Here is a 24,890-nt window from a genome sequence, read left to right on the forward strand (position 1 = left end):
TATTTGTATTAAACATTTCACATTCGTGTTAGCTGATTCTTTACTGTAAAACATGTCGGTCTACAATGAATTATTTGCATGAATTTCCCAAAGAACCCTGACACTAAGCCAAAAAGCTGCTGTCCAAGAGAGCGATTCCCCTGTGTATAATGCGTGCAACACAGGGCATACCATCTCTGCTGTTATCATACTGCAGCTCTATCTGTTCCTACAGTGCTGACCCTCCAATATCTCACACACAGAAAAGTGCCTTTCCTCTCTTTGCACCACATCTGAACCAAACCAGTGCAGTAAGATAGCAATGACTTACTCTCTCTTTTGACTGCTATGCGATCCATGGTAAACATCCACTCTGGTATTATGGGGCAACTCTGGGTCAAACTTAGTAATGTTATATATTTGCATATTTTTTTTTTTAGTACATTAAGCTTTCCAGTTACGAATTATTAAGATGTTAACATTGACAGCCCGATAGAAAAACCTAAAGATGCATTGATTCTTTATGGTAGGTTTAACTTATTAAAGTTTATTTCTGGTGTTTGTCTCCCCAGCTCTTGCATTGGAAGGAAGTTCACATGTACCACCAATCTCTGTGATGCAGTGTGTGGTATCTATGGTGACGGGCACTTTGTCACGTTTGATGATAAGAGGTTTGACTTCAATGGAGAGTGTGAATACACACTTCTACAGGTAAAGTGGCAGATGGAAAGAGGAACAGTGAATACAATTGAAATCCTTAAAATGTCTCAACTGTGCTTACTATGGTTACACTAAATGTTTACAGTGCAGTCAAATATCTTTCGATAATCTGTCTTTTTCCATCATAACCATGATCTGATTATTGAATTAGCTGTAACTTAAACTATGTCCGTTATGATCACTAAGGCAGGCGGATATCATTCAAATCAGATTTGGCTGGATAAAATGCTGCATCCATTCCTGCGAGGCCCTCAGGTTTAAGAGGACAACAGAGTGGCATAGCAGGAAAGAAAGGCATGCAAAAATAAAGAATAAGCTAACTTATTAATATAGAGAAGAAAAGCACATTTATAGTTACTACTAGAATACAATTAAAGACAAATAAGTATACATAGTAACATAGAAAAATTGCAGATCAATCGTCTCTAAGGGGGTCTTATTTCATGAAAAAAAGTTAAGCATTGTAACTTGGTTTCCAGTAATTGCATCCTGTGTCTATGCCTAACTCAGGACTACTGTGGCGGCGGTCAGAGCAACGGAAGCTTCAGAATTATCTCGGAAAATGTTCCATGTGGAAGCACAGGAACCACCTGCTCCAAGGCCATCAAGATCTACATGGGGGTAAACACAACACACGTACACCGAGCACATGTTCTGCCGAAAGTTGTTGGCATGAAGCACACTCTAACACTCACATACAGCTCTGTAGAAAATTAAGAAACCACTCCAAATGTTTCTTTAATCTCAATCTCAACATGTATGGCAGCCATTACATTCCAGTGTCTGCTGAATTCCAACACAGATAAATGTTGTAAGTAGTTTATAGAATAAAATAAAATCTTTCATTTTACTCAAAACATACCTATAAATATTTAAAAACAGAGAAACTGATAGTTTTGCAGTGGTCTCTTAATTTTTTACAGGGCATATTATAGACATTTAAATGATAGATTGTTGTCCTATGGTAATGCCTTGATGCAAATGCCTTAACTAGAGAATACCTTGTGGTCGTGTGCAGCCTGTGTGTATATTCACATTCAATGTCACTGCAAATGAAAATGTGTCCTTGCTACTGGCATGCAGTCTATTTGGATTTGGTTCTTTCTTTCTGAAGAAGGCATTTTACGTTCCCTTTAATTAAATGGTATTTACCATATCATGTTAAAACTAGAGAAGAAAGATGAATTGATCAAACCTTCACACTTATTTAACTCCATGATGATTTCATTTTGCCCACAGGATAATGAATTCCAATTAAAAGATGAGAAATTCAGCGTGGTAAAGGGCAGCGGTGGTAAAGATGGTAAAGGTCGGTTACACAAGATGGGCATCTACCTGGTGGTGACCATCAAGCCGGGACTTGTGATTGTTTGGGACCAGAAGACCAGTCTTTTCATTAAACTCAACCCGCAGCTCCAGGTAAAAATCATGCCTCTATTTCTTAATTTTTCGTATTGGTACAGGCAGTTACGTTTCAGATTTACTCAATAGTTGGTGGAAATATTTCAATATTATTTATTTTTGGTGGACATGCTGAATAACAGCGAGTCAAATAAAACGGTGCTGATATCAAGATGTATTACCCAACCCAGCAACCAAATTGAGCTTTAAAGGCACTTGTATCTTTATATTAGGGATCGACCGATATGGCTTTTTCAAGGCCGATACGATTATTAGTAATCAAGGAGACCGATAACCGATATTTGGAACCGATATACATTTGCAGTAAAATCAGAAAATCTTGGTGTCAAAATGTAGAATAACACAACTTATATGAAATGCCTTTTTATGTTTAATGAACCTTTCAACATCTTAAAACTGGTTTCCTTTCTTTGACCCTGAGTAAAGTAAACTAAGTACAAATACAGTAAAAACTACTAAAACTTATTCTGAACTTCTGATATTTGAGTCTCACTCATTTAGTAGTCCCAATGCAGCAGCACCAGATTGTGGTGCAGAAAGCAAAGTTGCTGCAAGGCTCCACTAGCAGCCGTCACAGTCCCAGGTTGCGTTCGGACAGTTTAAAAATCAGCTCCTAAGTTCTAACCCTATCTCCTATTCCTTGACCACTGAGTGAAACGTCACGGGGTTAAGGGATAGTGGATAGGAGAATTCAAAAGGATTTAGGAGAAGAGTGCGGTACTTTAGAGAATCCGAATGCACTTTCATTATCCGACGTGTTTATGATGCGCCAGCGGCATACTTGCCAACCTTTAGACCTCAGAAATCGGGAGCATTTCAAAATGCAAAATTGGGGGTGGGGGTGGGGGGCTAGTGGATCGCCGGAGCAGTTAGATTAACATTAACATGCTTATTGTAGTTGTAAGTGCACTGCCTTGCGGCCTGTAGCACCGTCCTTGATGGAGCATATGTGTGGGCTGGACCTGTATTTTACAGGAAAGGAGTGAGCAGAGAGTAGAGTAGTTGTCGATTCTTTTTCTGTTTTCTGTGAATATCTGCCTCACCCTCTCAGACTTTGAGTTGCGCGCGCTACTAAAGAGACGTGTTACCATTGAAACCAAACAATGGTGTAGCTGTATTAAAGTCCGAGTGGAAACAGTCGTGTGTAAATCAGATTTTGTCAGAAATCGGGAGAAATGCGGGAGAAATATGACCCCGGGAGGAAACCGGGAGAGGGCAATGAAATCGAGAGTCTCCCGCGAAAATCGGGAGGGTTGAAAAGTATGGCCAGCGGACGTCATTGTGTCCGTCTGCTGCTGTGGGGAAACTATGGAAACTACAGTTTTCTATACAACGGACTACAACATGGATGTTTAATAAGAACGACGGACTACTTTAAACTCATCTAGAGACTCTGCACCGTGCTCTGATGCTGTTGCTTTATGCTTTATGAACAACAGAGAAACATATTCTTCATGACCAAAATTGGAATTGAAATAAAAAAGGAAAGTGAAACTTATGCTCGTCACCCTCTCCCTCCGGTAGCCTATACATCAATACAAATGATCCTAATACGTATGATTGTATGAACTATGAAAATATCTTAAAATCAAGACAAATGTATTTATTATAAACGTTAGTCTTTAACACCTGTAACTGTGTATATCACCATTCAAACATCTTTTAAAAGTTGAACAAACCCCACACAGCTCAGTGAAATGTTGACTTTATTTGATCATTTCAGTAAAAACTAACGTTCATATTTCTCTTTTTGATTATAATACTGATGAACGTTCAAAACAAAGCACTTTGGCAACTTACCACATACGTTTTAAAATGCTTAATAAGCACCGTAACTTTCATGATATCATTTCTCCGTCATAATCGTTTGTGTCCGTGAACGAACGACTGTTGTGTGACGTCAAATGCTGCGGCTGCAAGGCATTGTGGGGCAGCATTTTCTCCTCTCCTTTCTGTTAGGGAGGTCCAATGGTTCCTAAGCTAAAGGAGGTTATAAAGTAAGTTTGAAACCTCCTTTCCTATACACAAGTTATTGAGCCGTTTCCGCTCTACATCCTGAACTCCTCCCTTCGATGCAATGCACTTCCGTTTTGGCGGACTGGGTTTGTTTTGCTAGCTAGCTCCGTTGTGCCGACAAAGCACTGATATCGCAGAGACAAAGAGGATATAACAATTACAACATGAAGAAAAGTGGTTCGGGAACTACGTGTGCGGTAGTTGGTTGCAATCACTCGAGAAAGCACCTGAACGAGTGGTTAGATAGAGAGTGCTACGACCACAAACCAGCACCCAGCACCCAGCCATGTTGTTCATTAAATACAGATAAACACAACAAATACTGCATGCATTGTATTTTTTAATATTATATATGAATATTTTCATAGTGATGTAATTGTGTGGGCTGCTTTTATATTTTAATTTGTAATACCTGTTAGGATTAAACATGTGATCTTTCTTGTTGAAGCCATTTCTTTAGTTTCCTCTCAACAATTAATTAATTCAGTGTTATTTATGTACAGTATGAGCTTAATATGAATGATGAACTGTGTTAAAAGAAATTGTAGCACTCTAAGGAACATATGAAATGCAATAATGCAATAACAGTGCAATAATGAATTTAAATTACATCAAACTTTATTTTCACTCAAACAGTACAGGCACATATGATATATTGCACAGCATAAAGAGATCATGTAAATTGTGCATTATGTAAACAACAGACAACTGTTGGCTCCTGTGGGCATGACCTAAATAAGGCAGTTTATTTTGGTTTTATGCTGGGCCACGTCGTCATGTTATCCTCCCAGTTTTGCACTGAATTCGGGTGGGGGAGAGTAACGCCATCTCCAGTCAAAGAAGTAGAATCGTGTTCCCAAGCTAGCATCACTGTTAGCATCGAAATCGCTGTGTTTACACCAGTGCCCGTCTGACTGTTTACATCGGTTTACACCGACAGACGCTGTGCAAAAGACTTCCGGCGGAAATGAAGTGCATTTGTGTAGTGTCATGGCGCTACCCGTGTTTTGGCGCGTAAACTTGTCTATTATTCTAGACTCTAGAGAATTCGAACGGCACTTATCATGGCTGCCACTGAGGGACTTCCGGGTCATTTCACTCGGTTAGGAAGGTTCCTAAACTAAATGGACTATTCGAACGCAACCCCAGTGTTCCCAGCGCGTCACAGTTTCTCCGCTGCGAGACGCTACCCGCCCCCCCACCGGTCCCTTTGTAACTGGGAAGCTGATAGAATTGGATCATAAGATCGTGGTGTTTTTGCAACTTCAGCATAGGGGATTGGGATGTTTATTGAAATTCGGCTCTCAACTGATTTACCTTCGAAACACATGTATGGCTCTGCCGCTCACTGCTGCTGCTTGCCTCTGTCTGCGTTCTTCGCACCTGCCTGTAATCTTCTTCTTCTTCTTCTTCTTTTCTTTAATGGCGAATCACTTCCACTTGGAGCATATATCGCCACCTACTGTTTAGTTATTAAATGTTCATACTAAATCCTTGTCCTCAGACCAGTGCTTTTGAGGAATTTGAAGATCAGCTTGTTTGCTTCATTTCTTGATTTACTTTCAAATATTGCCTTGAAATCCATGTCCTTGATGTTGAGTTGTTCCAGTGCAGTTTTCAGAGTGAATCTTTGTCTGTTATAGTCCGGGCAGCTAAAAAATACATGATGTATTGTCTCTGGTTGTTGGCAACCATCACAATTGCCATTTGGATGTTTTCCAATCAGATGCAGTGATGAGTGTAGTCCAGAGTGTCCCAATTTTATCCTGCTGTTGATGCTCTGCTCTCTTCTACTACTCCCCCAAGTGCTTCCTGTTCCTACTTCCCTTTGTATCTGATATAAATGTCTTCCTTTGGTGTTACTGTCCCATAGTTTTTGACATTGTTGCTTGATAACCACTTTAGTAAAAGATTTGACTTCTGCTCTACTGATGGGTACCATAATATCAATCTGGTTTGCTTTCAAACCACATTTTGCCAGTTGATCCACTACTTCATTCCCTCTAATGCCCACATGCGCTGGAACCCACACAAATTGAACAACAATTCCCAGATGAACTAACCTAAACATGCTTTGTAAAATTTCATGTAAAATATCCTGACGACATTCTGACGAGAAGTTGTCTATACTCTCCAGAGCTGCACTGGAGTCAGAGCAAATGACCACTCGCATTGGCTGTATTTCCTCTACCCACTGAAGTGCTAGAGAGATAGCCATCATCTCTACTGTATATACTGCAATGTGATCAGTTGTACGCTTTCCCACTTTGACTTTTAACTCAGGAACATAAAATGCACAACTCGTTAGACCATTTTCTGGATTTTTGGATCCATCAGTAAATATTTTTATAAAGTGCCCATATTGTTCATGTAGAACAGTGTTCACATAAGCCTGTACATTGAATTTGTTTTTCATTGAATGTACCCGTTTCAATAGTGATAAATCTACTATAGGTTGAGGTAGCAACCATGGTGGAACAGCTGATAACAACACCGTTGGACTAATATTCCATTCCTTAACTTTGAATTCCTTACATATTTCCGAAACACAAAAACAAAAGCTTTCTTTTTTTATTTTGTTACTTTCCCAACTTGTTTGTAAAGTTTGTTTAGTAGGGTGAGTATCTTTATGACCCTGTAGATTTGCCCAGTAATTAACAATTAGCTGCTTTCTCCTCAAAGAAATAGGTACTTCTCCGACCTCTACCTGAAGTGCCGACACTGTAGATCTTACTGCCCCACAGCATATCCTTAGTGCTTGTGCCTGGACTCTATCTAATTTTTGAAGAGAAGAGTATGCAGCTGACCCATACACTATTAGTCCGTATTCTATGGCTGATCTTATTAAGGCCGTGTATACGTTCCTCAAAGCAGCTTTATCAGCCCCCCACTTAGTGCCTGCCAAGCACCTCATAACATTTAAAACCCTTTTACATTTATCTACGACTTTATCAATGTGAGTACTCCATGTGACTCTCTCGTCCAACCATATTCCCAGAAATTTAAATGTCTTCACTTTCTTTAGATCTTGTCCATAAGGTTTTAACCTAACCTCCTCACCTATCCTTTTCCTCGTAAAAAATAAAGTTTCAGTTTTTTCCACCGACAATCTAAACCCCCATGTCAGAGACCAGCTTTCAATTTCCCTAATGGCTTCCTGAATCTTAGCTACAATATATTTTTACATTTCTGCCCCTTTTCCAAATAGCTCCATCATCTGCAAAAAGTGACTTACCAATATCAGATCCTACTTGTGTATATATATATCATTGATCATGATAGAAAATAAAAGAGGACTGATGACACTCCCCTGCGGGGTTCCATTTTCAACTTCATGCCTTCGAGAATATGACTTGCCAACTCGGACTCTGATGGCACGGCCAAACAAAAAATCCCTAATCCAATTATATACATTACCTCCCAGCCCCATAATGTCCAGTTTTATAAATAATCCTTCCTTCCACATCATATCGTAAGCTTTTTCCACATCAAAGAATACAGCTACAACACACTCCTTGTTCGCTTGGGCTTTCCTGACTTCAGACTCCAGGCACAGCAGTGGATCTAAAGTACTCCGCCCTCTTCTAAACCCACTCTGATAAGGAGTCATTAGTTCATTTTTCTCAATGTAGTACGTTAGCCTTTCTGTTATCATTCTTTCCATAACTTTACACAAGTGTGATGTCAGAGCTATAGGTCTATAACTGCCTGGACTGGTTGGATCTTTCCCAGGTTTCCTAATAGGAATAATGACTGACTCTTTCCATATTATTGGCAGCTTCCCTTTCTCCCAGATCTTATTGTACATCTCCAGCAGCTTTCCTAATGCAAAATCACTTAATTTGGTCAACATTATATAACATACATTATCTTTCCCAGGAGCAGTCATTTTACACTTACTTAATGCTCTTCTCAACTCTTGAATAGAGAAAGGTATATTTACAACACTCTGCGACGAATGTCTTTCTTCATATACATTAGGATGCTCATCTAACACTTCCTGCCTCCTGATCTTACCTTCTTCTGTCAAATTTTCCGAAGAATGAACTTTGACAACATTTTCAGCTAGGATTTCTGCCTTCTCCAAAGCACCAGTGGCAACTTCCCCTCCAATCTCTAATACTGGCAGGTTACTCTGATGTCTTATTCCCCTCATCTTCTTAATCATTCCCCATACTTTATCTAATGGTGTAGTTCTCCCAATACTTGAACAGAATCCTCTCCAACACTCACTTTTTGCTCTTTTAACAATGTTCCTTACCTGAGCCTGTGCCTTTTTATATTCTAATAAATTATGTAATGAATGTGTCTTTCTTAGCTTTCCAAACAGCCTGATTTTGTTTCGGATTGCATCATTACAGTCTTTGTTCCACCACGGTACCATCTTAACACATTTACCAAGTTTCCCAGTTTTATTCCCAATAGTTTGATTAGCGCTTTTAATTATATTTGAAGTAAATTGCTCATTTATTTCATCAATACTTTCTGCCATATCAATCTGATCCAATTCATTATCGCACAATTTAGCAAACATCTCCCAATTTGCTTTAGAAAAAGTCCATCTCATGATACCGTCTAGCTCAACCACATGATTTATATCAAACTTGATTATAATTGGAAGATGATCACTCCCAATACTGTTATTTGTCAATACTTCCCAACTGCTACCAGAAGCTAATTCACTTGTTACAAGAGTTAGGTCGATTGCAGACTCTGTTCCATCTCTAAAATTGATCCTTGTACCTTGCCCATTATTTAAACAAACTAATTCCTTTGCCTCCATTAAATCCTCCACCACCTGTCCGTTGTAATCTGTTGATCTCCCTCCCCACATTGTATTATGTGCATTAAAATCACCACACCATATTATTTCATTTCCTTGGCAAAGACTGTCTAATTCCTCTATTCTGAGTTTATTACATGGATTATAAAAATTCAGGACACTAATTTTCCTTTTATTAATCCAAACTTCTACACCCACTATTTCTAAATCATGACTGTTCTTAAAAGTTAGCTTACTATAAGACATGACTTCTCTGATAAAGATTGCACATCCCCCTCCCTGGCCATCATTTCTATCTTGTCTTATAGCAGTATATCCCCCAATTATGAAGTCCAAATGAGTCTTCAGCCATGTTTCTTGAATACAAATAACGTCTGGTTTTTCTTTTAACTGATATATATAGGTCTTGAATTCTTGTCCATTTGCAATAAGGCTTCTAGCATTCCATTGCAGAATGAGAAAAACCATTCATCTACTCAATCTGTGAATCATCATTATTGGTGGCTAGCATTTCATGTATAATTTCAACGGTTATATCCTTTATCCCCAAAAATTCACCTGCTGCCTCCACTATTGTTTTCAGTCTTGACCTCTTTTTTGTCTGTTGTAACGCAACATTCACCACTTTTCCAATAAAGGCCACAAACTTGTACTTATTAACAATCAATGCATCCTCTCCTATCACACACTTATGTGAACACTTTGTGGGGCTTTCCTTTGCCTGTGGGAGTTTGGGAAAATCTTTTGAAGAGAAAATACTTGATGCTACTTGGGATTTCCTAGCTATGTTTAGTGAAACCTTTTCTGTTGCTTCAGCATATGAGACTTTATTTTGCACTTTGTATCTCTGCATCTCCTTGGCCTTTTTCTGCACTTCACAGCCCTGATACGCAGCACTATGTTCCCCACCACAGTTACAACATTTCACCTTAGCACCTGCAGTACTACTACCATATTCATGTTCCCCCGCACATGTTGGACACCTGGGCTTAGTTGCTTTGCACTTGTCTGCCACATGCCCAAACCTTTGGCACTTAAAGCACCGCAGAGGTTTAGGGATGAATTCTCTTACTGGAAAGCTCATGCAACCGATCATTATCTTCTGTTGCATTGTTTCTTCAAACTGAAGAAGAACAGACAAACTATCCACTATCTTACCTTGATACCTAGTAGGAAGACGCTTTACTACAGTCACTTTCCCCCCTTTAATTTCCTTCTTGAGTTCTTCTATGCCTATTTCTATGGGAACTCCACTGATAACTCCAAGTATTTTCCGATTTGCTCCAGGAACATGGCATTTAATTCGAACTTCATTCAGGGTCTTCATTTTCAGTAACTTTTCCTGTTGTCTTGCATTAATCAACTCAACCAACATCCGTCCTTTGCTCAGAAATCTTGCTTGTTTTATCGATCCAATTTCTTTGTGAATTGCTTTAGTCAGGGCCACTGGATGTAGCTTAGCTGCGGATTGCTCACCAAACTCCACAATCACTTTCCACTCTTCATTCTCAATCCTTTTCTTTACTTTCTTCAATTCATTCTGTGAATCAGATTCACTAAGACTGTCACTTGACATGTCTATCTTCTTTCTTGAAGTCTTTTTCCTTACTTCATTCCATCCTCCTTCAGATGCACTTTCCATATCCTCCTCTCCAGGACTCAAAGAAGCCATTCCACCAGCTGCTCTCAATCTCGCACTCACTTCAACGTTCACTCCTATCTCCGTCTACTCAGTCTCAGCACGTGTGTCCGCTCTGGTCAGGATCCTCCCTCCAATATCCTATCAGAGCCTAGTCTCCTTCAAAGCAAGACTGCCTGTAATCTGAGAAGGTCTTGCCTCTTTGGCTGGCTGCAGCCCGGAAATTCTTAAGTGTTGATTGACACTTCAGTAATAGCCTATCAGATAGCGCTGTGGGCGGGACATTGCTCGTGAACAGTGGTGTGCAGCCAGAAAAACGGCCGCATCAGAGCCAAAGTTGTATCGGCAATTTGATTTAAAAAAAAATGCCGATACCGATAATCTGTAAAATGCGGAATATCAGCCTCGATAATTGACTTTATATATAACTTAATTGAACAGCCCATTCGCTAACATGGGCAGCCTTGTCACTGTTCTCATCAAGTTAGTGACTAGCGTTTGATTGACTCCTGCCAAATACTTTTTTTGTGCAAACTCTTTTCCCAGATAGTTTCCAATGACTCAGCTAGTTTAGTGTAAACTAGCCCTCTGGAATGTCAGTGTCCAGTTTCTATGAAAGGTCAAGGCATCAGATGAATATTCCATACCTCCACCTGGGTGAAGAATATTTGCCTTACTATGTATCAGTCCCATCATATACTGTCATTGTGCTTCCCCCTTTAGGGTCAAGTATGTGGTATGTGTGGAAACTACGACGGTAACAGCAAGAATGACTTCACCACACGCTCCATGGAGAAAGTTGCAGATGTTCTAGAATTTGCAAACAGTTGGAAGGTTTCATCCGACTGCCCAAATGCCAAACTCGTCGATGATCCCTGTGCCTCAAACCGCTATCGAGCAGCCTGGTCCCAGAAACAGTGCAGCATCATTATCAGTGTCACCTTCCAGAGCTGCCATTCAAAGGTAACAACGTTATCAGATTCATACAAATCAGATGCTGTGGTATTTGGAACATTTTATATTTGTAAATGTGTCCCAATCTAGGACTGATTACGATGACTTATTTTGTTCCCGACGCCATAGTTGCCACTACTACAAGCATGGAACGCCATTTTTTTGTTATGCCCTACTTTTATCATTTTCCTAAACTATTTAGCTAAACAGTACACTATTATGTGTTCAAGGTTGACCCTGGTCCATACTTTGATTCTTGCGTGAGAGACTCTTGTGCTTGTGACTCTGGTGGGGACTGTGAGTGTCTCTGCACTGCTGTGGCTGCTTATGCCAAAGCTTGTAATGAAGCTGGGGCCTGTGTTAAATGGAGAACTCCAAAGCTGTGCCGTAAGTCTTGCCACCATTACACCAGGAAAATCTGAGATACAGCATTCAAGGATTTGTAGAAAGTGTCTTACAAAAATAAACAAGCTTGTCATATAAATTAATACCTTGAATGTTTTAACAAGAGCAATGAAGTACATATTTTGTTTCTTGCAGCTGTTTTCTGCGACTATTATAACTCCCCTGGTGAATGTGAGTGGCATTACAAGCCTTGTGGAGCTGACTGCATGAAGACATGTAGGAATCCTTCAGGAAACTGTTCCACGCTCATCACTGCGCTCGAAGGTACTTTCCACAGATATTTTAACATGCCATCATCTTGACTAGAGGAAGGTATTAAGGTCATGCTTTGAGTACAACTCAGGTCAACTGACTGATACGTAGACCTTTATTCTAAGAAATAAAAGAGGTTTTGTAAAACTGTGATTAGGATTCACTGGACAAAGTTGCGTACGGTTAAAACCCCCAAAACTGCTTATGCACGTCTACCTGCAGCTTCCCTGTTTGTTTTTTTCACAATTAACTGGAAATATTGGGCACTTTTCTGCTGAATTTTACCACTGTGCAATATCGAGATTCTTGTTTGGAAGGTGGAGACTTATAAATCATGTTATTTGGTGGTCGCAGTGTGGAGATTACAAAGAGCATTTAGCGGATGCTGTGAGCGCTGCTTCCTCAGAAGGTCAGACATATTTGTACATAAACAGTTGGTACTTCATTCACAAAAAATATTTCAGTGTATTTCCTGCTGCGTGTTCCAGTTTGTAATCAGCTGTGGCAACCTTTTGAGTCTATATTCTACATCGAGCATACGTGATGTCAATATACGAGGCCCCTGTGCACGGTCATTATTTGAGACCAAGCCTTTCAACAAATTGCATTTGGCAGTGTTAGTAAAGAGTTTTGAGTTTAAGCACATAGTGCCATTAAGCAATACTTCTATTTCTACATATGTTAATCCATGTTATAATGGTGTTGCAGGCTGCTATCCACAGTGTCCCCCAGCCCAGCCCTACTTTGATGAAGACACCATGAAGTGTGTCACCTGGCGTCAATGTGGCTGCTATGATGACAAAGGCACCCACTACAGCATTGGAGATAAGGTTCCATCAACCAACTGTAACACTTGGTATGTCTCTTTCAGATCATTTATTGTACATACAATTTGAAATTTGATCTCAATCAAGTCAAAGCCCGATAAATGTGTATGACCTAGATGTGAAAGCTTGAAAGTTGAAGTTTAAACCATTCGTAAGGAAGAAGAAATCTGTATTTAAAGCACTTTTCTGCATATCTACATTCCCTCAATTATTTCAATAACACATAGTGATAATTTTGTTTTAGTAAAACAGCACCCATTAGCAATGGTTCAGGCAAAAAGTGGTACTGTAGCACAGGAGACTATGAGAGGACTTCAAATCAAAATGATCATTAATTCAGATAAAGTTCTGTGATAAGTCGATATTGCTAAAGCTCCTCTGATCAGGAAGATACTTTAAAAAATTTAGAAAGCGCTGTCTTGTTGAACTGAAAAGGCAGATTGGCGGGTCCAATTGTGTATAAGGCAGACACATAGTCTTCTTAATGTACAAGGATCTGCACCTTATTGGCTGTGGGCCCCTGTATGAAAAGGAAACAGATACACTTGTTTAGCACACACACGCACGCACACACGCACGCACGCACGCACGCACGCACGCACACACACACACACACACACACACACACACACACACACACAACCAAAATCAGGCCATGCAGACCAGGTTTTTCAGATTTTCAAAACTAATGCTTGTCGAAAATAAACATGTTAACTCCTACTTGTTATTAACATCTTGGGGTGGGCTTACATTAAGTGATATTTGTGGTGGCTCATGGCATGCAAACTAAATGTATCTTCTAATTTTAGCTCCTGTACAGTTTCTGGAATAAGGTGCAGCTACAATGTGAACTGTAAGTGAAAATATACACTGTCCCAAGCCTGACACAATATTTATGCATTATTTCATGTGAATACAAATACACACACTATATAAAAAAATTAAAAGCATTTTACTCTTAAACTGCAGCTTGTACATGCCTCATTTATGGAAAAACATATGAATATGGGAGAACCATCTACAACACCACGGATGGGATAGGAAACTGCATCACAGCTGAGTGTGGGGCAAATGGGACTGTAAGAAGAAGAACGTACCCGTGCGTAACTACCACTACACCAAGCCCTCAAACTACGTCTTTTGCATTCAGCATAGTTGGAGAGACCACTTTAGGTAAGAAAAATATGTGCAGCATGAACACTTATTTTATAAACGTTGATTATGTGGTAGAAAAACTTATACAAAAATTAAATAAATACTTTAATAAAAGGTACATTTTGATAAAGTTCTCTGAAAATATACACATTTTGCAATGTTCACAAAATGTCTGATTTCCTCACAGTTGCTGCAACTACATTACAAGCAAACACGACATTGGGAACCACATCTGCAGAAGTATCCACATCACAAGCAACAACATTGGAGACAGGTACTACATTGCCAACAAAGTCTACAACTATAACTTCAGGAGCCACAGCTGAAGCTACAACTTCTATTGGCCCAATAACACAGACACTCCCAGGGACCAGAACTTTTTACACTACTGGATCACTAGGAACCACAGTTTTTCCTGTCACAATTTTGACCACAGCTGTTGTTCAACCTACGACGTCAGGTGTTAAGACAGAAAGTCCTGAAACTACAGTTGTAACATCAAGACCGTCTGTTGGTACCACGACTACTGAAATTCCTGTAACAGAAACGGAGGGAACCACAACCAAACCTGCAGAAACAACAACATCAGCAGGAACAACAGTAAAGGTGGCAACGACAACACCGTCTAAAGAAGTCACCACTGGCCCAGTTACAACCTCTACCACAGCTGTTGTTGAGACTACAACAACTTTGCCTGTTGTTACAACAGAAATTCCTGAAACTACAGTTGTAACATCACAACCCTCTGTGGTTACCACGACTACTGAAATTACTGGAACAGAAACTGAGGGAACCACAACCAAACCTGCAGAAACAACAACATCAGCAGGAACAACAGTAAAGGTGGCAACGACGACACCGTCTAAAGAAGTCACCACTGGCCCAGTTACAACCTCTACCACAGCTGTTGTTGAGACTACAACAACTTTGCCAGTTGTTACAACAGAAAGTCCTGAAACTACAGTTGTAACATCCAAACCCTCTGTGGTTACCACGACTACTGAAATTATTGTAACAGAAACTGAGGGAACCACAACCAAACCTGTAGAAACAACAACATCAGCAGGAACAACACTAAAGGTGGCAACGACAACACCGTCTAAAGAAGTCACCACTGGCCCAGTTACAACCTCAACCACAGCTGTTGTTGAGACAACAACAACGTCGCCAGGCTTTACAACAGAAAGTCCTGAAACTACAGTTGTAACATCACAACCCTCTGTGGTTACCACGACTACTGAAATTATTGTAACAGAAACTGAGGGAACCACAACCAAACCTGCAGAAACAACAACATCAGCAGGAACAACAGTAAAGGTGGCAACGACAACACCGTCTAAAGAAGTCACCACTGGCCCAGTTACAACCTCTACCACAGCTGTTGTTGAGACTACAACAACGTCGCCAGGTGTTACAACAGAAAGTCCTGAAACTACAGTTGTAACATCCAAACCCTCTGTGGTTACCACGACTACTGAAATTATTGTAACAGAAACTGAGGGAACCACAACCAAACCTGCAGAAACAACAACATCAGCAGGAACAACAGTAAAGGTGGCAACGACAACACCGTCTAAAGAAGTCACCACTGGCCCAGTTACAACCTCTACCACAGCTGTGGTTGAGACTACAACAACTTCGCCAGGTGTTACAACAGAAAGTCCTGAAACTACAGTTGTAACATCCAAACCCTCTGTGGTTACCACGACTACTGAAATTATTGTAACAGAAACTGAGGGAACCACAACCAAACCTGCAGAAACAACAACATCATCAGGAACAACAGTAAAGGTGGCAACGACAACACCGTCTAAAGAAGTCACCACTGGCCCAGTTACAACCTCTACCACAGCTGTTGTTGAGACTACAACAAAGTCGCCAGGCGTTACAACAGAAAGTCCTGAAACTACAGTTGTAACATCACAACCCTCTGTGGTTACCACGACTACTGAAATTACTGTAACAGAAACTGGGGGAACCACAACCAAACCTGCGGAAACAACAACATCAGCAGGAACAACAGTAAAGGTGGCAACGACAACACCGTCTAAAGAAGTCACCACTGGCCCAGTTACAACCTCTACCACAGCTGTTGTTGAGACTACAAAAACTTTGCCAGGCTTTACAACAGAAAGTCCTGAAACTACAGTTGTAACATCCAAACCCTCTGTGGTTACCACGACTACTGAAATTATTGTAACAGAAACTGAGGGAACCACAACCAAACCTGCAGAAACAACAACATCAGCAGGAACAACAGTAAAGGTGGCAACGACAACACCGTCTAAAGAAGTCACCACTGGCCCAGTTACAACCTCTACCACAGCTGTTGTTGAGACTACAACAACTTTGCCATTTGTTACAACAGAAAGTCCTGAAACTACAGTTGTAACATCACAACCCTCTGTGGTTACCACGACTACTGAAATTACTGTAACAGAAACTGAGGGAACCACAACCAAACCTGCAGAAACAACAACATCAGCAGGAACAACAGTAAAGGTGGCAACAACAACACCATCTAAAGAAGTCACCACTGGCCCAGTTACAACCTCTACCACAGCTGTTGTTGAGACTACAACAATTTTGCCAGTTGTTACAACAGAAAGTCCTGAAACTACAGTTGTGACATTCAAACCCTCTGTGGTTACCACGACTACTGAAATTATTGTAACAGAAACTGAGGGAACCACAACCAAACCAGCAGAAACAACAACATCAGCAGGAACAACAGTAAAGGTGGCAACGACAACACCGTCTAAAGAAGTCACCACTGGCCCAGTTACAACCTCTACCACAGCTGTTGTTGAGACTACAACAACGTCGCCAGGCGTTACAACAGAAAGTCCTGAAACTACAGTTGTAACATCCAAACCCTCTGTGGTTACCACGACTACTGAAATTATTGTAACAGAAACTGAGGGAACCACAACCAAACCTGCAGAAACAACAACATCATCAGGAACAACAGTAAAGGTGGCAACGACAACACCGTCTAAAGAAGTCACCACTGGCCCAGTTACAACCTCTACCACAGCTGTTGTTGAGACTACAAAAACTTCGCCAGGCTTTACAACAGAAAGTCCTGAAACTACAGTTGTAACATCACAACCCTCTGTGGTTACCACGACTACTGAAATCACTGTAACAAATACTGAGGGAGCCACCACCAAACCTGCAGAAACAACAACATCAGCAGGAACAACACTAAAGGTGGCAACGACAACACCGTCTAAAGAAGTCACCACTGGCCCAGTTACAACCTCTACCACAGCTGTTGTTGAGACTACAACAACTTTGGCAGTTGTTACAACAGAAAGTCCTGAAACTACAGTTTTAACATCCAAACCCTCTGTGGTTACCACGACTACTGAAATTATTGTAACAGAAACTGAGGGAACCACAACCAAACCTAAAGAAACAACAACATCAGCAGGAACAACACTAAAGGTGGCAACGACAACACCGTCCAAAGAAGTCACCACTGGCCCAGTTACAACCTCTACCACAGCTGTTGTTGAGACTACAACAAAGTCGCCAGGCGTTACAACAGAAAGTCCTGAAACTACAGTTGTAACATCCAAACCCTCTGTGGTTACCACGACTACTGAAATTATTGTAACAGAAACTGAGGGAACCACAACCAAACCTGGAGAAACAACAACATCAGCAGGAACAACAATAAAGGTGGCAACGACAACACCGTCTAAAGAAGTCACCACTGGCCCAGTTACAACCTCTACCACAGCTGTTGTTGAGACTACAACAAAGTCGCCAGGCGTTACAACAGAAAGTCCTGAAACTACAGTTGTAACATCACAACCCTCTGTGGTTACCACGACTACTGAAATTACTGTAACAGATACTGAGGGAACCACAACCAAACCTGCAGAAACAACAACATCAGCAGGAACAACAGTAAAGGTGGCAACGACAACACCATCTAAAGAAGTCACCACTGGTCCAGTTACAACCTCTACCACAGCTGTTGTTGAGACTTCAACAACTTTGACAGTTGTTACAACAGAAAGTCCTGAAACTACAGTTGTAACATCCAAACCCTCTGTGGTTACCACGACTACTGAAATTATTGTAACAGAAACTGAGGGAACCACAACCAAACCTGCAGAAACAACAACATCAGCAGGAATAACAGTAAAGGTGGCAACGACAACACCGTCTAAAGAAGTCACCACTGGCCCAGTTACAACCTCTACCACAGCTGTTGTTGATACTACAACAACTTTGCCAGGTGTAACAACAGAAAGGCCTGAAACTACAGTTGTAACATCCAAACCCTCTGTGGTTACCACGACTACTGAAATTATTGTAAAGGAAACTGAGGGAACCACAACCAAACCTGCAGAAACAACAACATCAGCAGGAATAACAGTAAAGGTGGCAACGACAACACCGTCTAAAGAAGTCACCAGTGGCCCAGTTACAACCTCTACCACAGCTGTTGTTGAGACTACAACAAAGTCGCCAGGCGTTACAACAGAAAGTCCTGAAACTACAGTTGTAACATCCAAACCCTCTGTGGTTACCACGACTACTGAAATTATTGTAACAGAAACTGAGGGAACCACAACCAAACCTGGAGAAACAACAACATCAGCAGGAACAACAATAAAGGTGGCAACGACAACACCGTCTAAAGAAGTCACCACTGGCCCAGTTACAACCTCTACCACAGCTGTTGCTGAGACTACAACAACTTTGGCAGTTCTTACAACAGAAAGTCCTGAAACTACAGTTGTAACATCCAAACCCTCTGTGGTTACCACGACTACTGAAATTATTGTAACAGAAACTGAGGGAACCACAACCAAACCTGCAGAAACAACAACATCAGCAGGAACAACAATAAAGGTGGCAACGACAACACCGTCTAAAGAAGTCACCACTGGCCCAGTTACAACCTCTACCACAGCTGTTGTTGAGACTACAACAACTTTGCCAGGTGTAACAACAGAAAGGCCTGAAACTACAGTTGTAACATCCAAACCCTCTGTGGTTACCACAACAACTGAAATTATTGTAACAGAAACTGAGGGAACCACAACCAAACCTGCAGAAACAACAACATCAGCAGGAAAAACAGTAAAGGTGGCAACGACAACACCGTCTAAAGAAGTCACCACTGGCCCAGTTACAACCTCTACCACAGCTGTTGTTGAGACTACAAAAACTTCGCCAGGCGTTACAACAGAAAGTCCTGAAACTACAGTTGTAACATCACAACCCTCTGTGGTTACCAGGACTACTGAAATTACTGTAACAGAAACAGAGGGAACCACAACCAAACCTGCAGAAACAACAACATCAGCAGGAACAACACTAAAGGTGGCAACGACAACACCGTCTAAAGAAGTCACCACTGCCCCAGTTACAACCTCTACCACAGCTGTTGTTGAGACGCCAACAACTTTGGCAGTTGTTACAACAGAAAGTCCTGAAACTACAGTTGTAACATCCAAACCCTCTGTGGTTACGACGACTACTGAAATTATTGTAACAGAAACTGAGGGAACCACAACCAAACCTGCAGAAACAACAACATCAGCAGGAACAACACTAAAGGTGGCAACGACAACACCGTCTAAAGAGGTCACCACTGGCCCAGTTACAACCTCTACCACAGCTGTTGTTGAGACTACAACAAAGTCGCCAGGCGTTACAACAGAAAGTCCTGAAACTACAGTTGTAACATCCAAACCCTCTGTGGTTACCACGACTACTGAAATTATTGTAACAGAAACGGAGGGAACCACAACCAAACCTGCAGAAACAACAACATCAGCAGGAACAACAATAAAGGTGGCAACGACAACACCGTCTAAAGAAGTCACCACTGGCCCAGTTACAACCTCTACCACAGCTGTTGTTGAGACTACAACAACTTTGGCAGTTGTTACAACAGAAAGTCCTGAAACTACAGTTGTAACATCCAAACCCTCTGTGGTTACCACGACTACTGAAATTATTGTAACAGAAACTGAGGGAACCACAACCAAACCTAAAGAAACAACAACATCAGCAGGAACAACACTAAAGGTGGCAACGACAACACCGTCCAAAGAAGTCACCACTGGCCCAGTTACAACCTCTACCACAGCTGTTGTTGAGACTACAACAACTTTGCCAGGTGTAACAACAGAAAGGCCTGAAACTACAGTTGTAACATCCAAACCCTCTGTGGTTACCACGACTACTGAAATTATTGTAACAGAAACTGAGGGAACCACAACCAAACCTGCAGAAACAACAACATCAGCAGGAAAAACAGTAAAGGTGGCAACGACAACACCGTCTAAAGAAGTCACCACTGGCCCAGTTACAACCTCTACCACAGCTGTTGTTGAGACTACAACAAAGTCGCCAGGCGTTACAACAGAAAGTCCTGAAACTACAGTTGTAACATCACAACCCTCTGTGGTTACCACGACTACTGAAATTATTGTAACAGATACTGAGGGAACCACAACCAAACCTGCAGAAACAACAACATCAGCAGGAACAACAGTAAAGGTGGCAACGACAACACCATCTAAAGAAGTCACCACTGGTCCAGTTACAACCTCTACCACAGCTGTTGTTGAGACTTCAACAACTTTGGCAGTTGTTACAACAGAAAGTCCTGAAACTACAGTTGTAACATCCAAACCCTCTGTGGTTACCACGACTACTGAAATTATTGTAACAGAAACTGAGGGAACCACAACCAAACCTGCAGAAACAACAACATCAGCAGGAACAACAGTAAAGGTGGCAACGACAACACCGTCTAAAGAAGTCACCACTGGCCCAGTTACAACCTCTACCACAGCTGTTGTTGATACTACAACAACTTTGCCAGGTGTAACAACAGAAAGGCCTGAAACTACAGTTGTAACATCCAAACCCTCTGTGGTTACCACGACTACTGAAATTATTGTAAAAGAAACTGAGGGAACCACAACCAAACCTGCAGAAACAACAACATCAGCAGGAACAACAGTAAAGGTGGCAACGACAACACCGTCTAAAGAAGTCACCAGTGGCCCAGTTACAACCTCTACCACAGCTGTTGTTGAGACTACAACAAAGTCGCCAGGCGTTACAACAGAAAGTCCTGAAACTACAGTTGTAACATCCAAACCCTCTGTGGTTACCACGACTACTGAAATTATTGTAACAGAAACTGAGGGAACCACAACCAAACCTGCAGAAACAACAACATCAGCAGGAACAACAATAAAAGTGGCAACGACAACACCGTCTAAAGAAGTCACCACTGGCCCAGTTACAACCTCTACCACAGCTGTTGTTGAGACTACAACAACTTTGGCAGTTCTTACAACAGAAAGTCCTGAAACTACAGTTGTAACATCCAAACCCTCTGTGGTTACCACGACTACTGAAATTATTGTAACAGAAACTGAGGGAACCACAACCAAACCTGCAGAAACAACAACATCAGCAGGAACAACAATAAAAGTGGCAACGACAACACCGTCTAAAGAAGTCACCACTGGCCCAGTTACAACCTCTACCACAGCTGTTGTTGAGACTACAACAACTTTGCCAGGTGTAACAACAGAAAGGCCTGAAACTACAGTTGTAACATCCAAACCCTCTGTGGTTACCACAACTACTGAAATTATTGGAACAGAAACTGAGGGAACCACAACCAAACCTGCAGAAACAACAACATCAGCAGGAAAAACAGTAAAGGTGGCAACGACAACACCGTCTAAAGAAGTCACCACTGGCCCAGTTACAACCTCTACCACAGCTGTTGTTGAGACTACAAAAACTTTGCCAGGCGTTACAACAGAAAGTCCTGAAACTACAGTTGTAACATCACAACCCTCTGTGGTTACCAGGACTACTGAAATTACTGTAACAGAAACAGAGGGAACCACAACCAAACCTGCAGAAACAACAACATCAGCAGGAACAACACTAAAGGTGGCAACAACAACACCGTCTAAAGAAGTCACCACTGGCCCAGTTACAACCTCTACCACAGCTGTTGTTGAGACGCCAACAACTTTGGAAGTTGTTACAACAGAAAGTCCTGAAACTACAGTTGTAACATCCAAACCCTCTGTGGTTACGACGACTACTGAAATTATTGTAACAGAAACTGAGGGAACCACAACCAAACCTGCAGAAACAACAACATCAGCAGGAACAACACTAAAGGTGGCAACGACAACACCGTCTAAAGAAGTCACCACTGGCCCAGTTACAACCTCTACCACAGCTGTTGTTGAGACTACAACAAAGTCGCCAGGCGTTACAACAGAAAGGCCTGAAACTACAGTTGTAACATCCAAACCCTCTGTGGTTACCACGACTACTGAAATTATTGTAACAGAAACGGAGGGAACCACAACCAAACCTGCAGAAACAACAACATCAGCAGGAACAACAATAAAGGTGGCAACGACAACACCGTCTAAAGAAGTCACCACTGGCCCAGTTACAACCTCTACCACAGCTGTTGTTGAGACTACAACAACTTTGCCAGGTGTAACAACAGAAAGTCCTGAAACTACAGTTGTAACATCACAACCCTCTGTGGTTACCACGACTACTGAAATTATTGTAACAGAAACTGAGGGAACCACAACCAAACCTGAACAAACAACAACATCAGCAGGAACAACACTGAAGGTGGCAACGACAACACCGTCTAAAGAAGTCACCACTGGCCCAGTTACAACCTCTACCACAGCTGTTGTTGAGACTACAACAACTTTGCCAGGTGTAACAACAGAAAGGCCTGAAACTACAGTTGTAACATCACAACCCTCTTTGGTTACCAAGACTACTGAAATTATTGTAATAGAAACTGAGGGAACCACAACCAAACCTGCAGAAACAACAACATCAGCAGGAACAACACTAAAGGTGGCAACGACAACACTGTCTAAAGAAGTCACCACTGGCCCAGTTACAACCTCTACCACAGCTGTTGTTGAGACTACAAAAACTTCGCCAGGCGTTACAACAGAAAGTCCTGAAACTACAGTTGTAACATCACAACCCTCTGTGGTTACCACGACTACTGAAATTAATGTAACAGAAACAGAGGGAACCACAACCAAACCTGCAGAAACAACAACATCAGCAGGAACAACACTAAAGCTGGCAACTACAACACCGTCTAAAGAAGTCACCACTGCCCCAGTTACAACCTCTACCACAGCTGTTGTTGAGACTACAACAACTTTGGCAGTTGTTACAACAGAAAGTCCTGAAACTACAGTTGTAACATCCAAACCCTCTGTGGTTACCACGACTACTGAAATTATTGTAACAGAAACTGAGGGAACCACAACCAAACCTGCAGAAACAACAACATCAGCAGGAACAACAGTAAAGGTGGCAACGACAACACCGTCTAAAGAAGTCACCACTGGCCCAGTCACAACCTCTACCACAGCTGTTGTTGAGACTACAAAAACTTTGCCAGTTGTTACAACAGGAAGTCCTGAAACTACAGTTGTAACATCACAACCCTCTGTGGTTACCACGACTACTGAAATTACTGTAACAGAAACTGAGGGAACCACAACCAAACCTGCAGAAACAACAACATCAGCAGGAACAACAGTAAAGGTGGCAACGACAACACCGTCTAAAGAAGTAACCACTGGCCCAGTTACAACCTCTACCACAGCTGTGTTTGAGACTACAACAACTTTGCCAGTTGTTACAACAGAAAGTCCTGAAACTACAGTTGTAACATCCAAACCCTCTGTGGTTACCACGACTACTGAAATTATTGTAACAGAAACTGAGGGAACCACAACCAAACCTGCAGAAACAACAACATCAGCAGGAACAACACTAAAGGTGGCAACGACAACACCGTCTAAAGAAGTCACCACTGGCCCAGTTACAACCTCTACCACAGCTGTTGTTGAGACTACAACAACTTTGCCAGGTGTAACAACAGAAAGGCCTGAAACTACAGTTGTAACATCACAACCCTCTGTGGTTACCACGACTACTGAAATTATTGTAATAGAAACTGAGGGAACCACAACCAAACCTGCAGAAACAACAACATCAGCAGGAACAACAGTAAAGGTGGCAACGACAACTCCGTCTAAAGAAGTCACCACTGGCCCAGTTACAACCTCTACCACAGCTGTTGTTGAGACTACAACAACGTCGCCAGGCATTACAACAGAAAGTCCTGAAACTACAGTTGTAACATCCAAACCCTCTGTGGTTACCACGACTACTGAAATTATTGTAACAGAAACTGAGGGAACCACAACCAAACCTGCAGAAACAACAACATCAGCAGGAACAACACTAAAGGTGGCAACGACAACACCGTCTAAAGAAGTCACCACTGGCCCAGTTACATCCTCTACCACAGCTGTTGTTGAGACTACAAAAACTTTGCCAGTTGTTACAACAGGAAGTCCTGAAACTACAGTTGTAACATCACAACCCTCTGTGGTTACCACGACTACTGAAATTACTGTAACAGAAACTGAGGGAACCACAACCAAACCTGCAGAAACAACAATATCATCAGGAACAACAGTAAAGGTGGCAACGACAACACCGTCTAAAGAAGTAACCACTGGCCCAGTTACAACCTCTACCACAGCTGTGTTTGAGACTACAACAACTTTGCCAGTTGTTACAACAGAAAGTCCTGAAACTACAGTTGTAACATCCAAACCCTCTGTGGTTACCACGACTACTGAAATTATTGTAACAGAAA

Source organism: Notothenia rossii, assembly GCF_949606895.1.
Source record: "Notothenia rossii genome assembly, chromosome: 2".
NCBI classification, from domain to species: Eukaryota; Metazoa; Chordata; class Actinopteri; order Perciformes; family Nototheniidae; genus Notothenia; species Notothenia rossii.